The following is an 893-nucleotide window of genomic DNA, read 5'->3' on the forward strand; positions in this document are numbered from 1 at the left end:
GGGATGAGAGAGGGGGAGTGGGGGATGAGGGGTGAAGGAGGTGGAGAAAGAGGAGAGAACTGGGAGAGCTTAAATGAGAGTGGAGGAGTGAATTCAAGGAAAACTTGAAAGTGCGAGAGGTAGAGGAAAAAGGAGACGGGGAGGCGAAAGGTAGAAGATGGAGGGTGAAAGATAGAGAGAGAAGTTCCTCTTATTTTTATTACTATTGTTTTTTGATAACGAGGGGTTCCCACGGGTCCCCCTCGTTAACATAATTTGCATTTAAATTATATAATAATAGAAGTGTTATTGATAAACTACATAGAACTAATAAAATGCAATCAGAAATACAATAAAGTATATTTACTATGACCTTAAGACTGTAAGGCGACACAAATCTAGGGTTCGTACCACCATCTTTAACTTACGCTAATCCTAATTCTTGAAAAATTAGGTACTTTGCTAATCACTTAGGGAAAGAAAATGGCTTCCTGTTTTATGTGAAAATCAATGGAAACTGTTATTTCATCGTTAGCTGTAGCAAAGGCGTCAGCTTCGTATTACTCACCCGTATTGGGATATTGAGGAACACAAGTATTTTTGGACAGCCATAAGAGTAAGGTTGATGAAAGGAGCAGGTGAGTGGAATAATGGAATCAAGGAGAAAAATGAAGAAACAGGAAACGCAAAAAGAAAGTGCGTAGAAGTAGAAGGGGAAACGAGAGAAAAGTAAGAGGGGGAAGACTTAACGGAGGTCACGAGAATTGAATGCCAGAGAGAAGGCGTTGGGGGAAAGGCACGGCATTGAGAAAAGGGGAATATAAGACGTGGGAGAAAGAAACAACAGCGATAAACGGAGTGTTGACGCAAAGAAACCTAAAGGGGACTCAGGTTTGCTCGGCAGGCCAGATTGT

The sequence above is a fragment of the Penaeus monodon genome, chromosome 29, assembly GCF_015228065.2.
Source record: "Penaeus monodon isolate SGIC_2016 chromosome 29, NSTDA_Pmon_1, whole genome shotgun sequence".
Lineage (NCBI taxonomy): Eukaryota > Metazoa > Arthropoda > Malacostraca > Decapoda > Penaeidae > Penaeus > Penaeus monodon.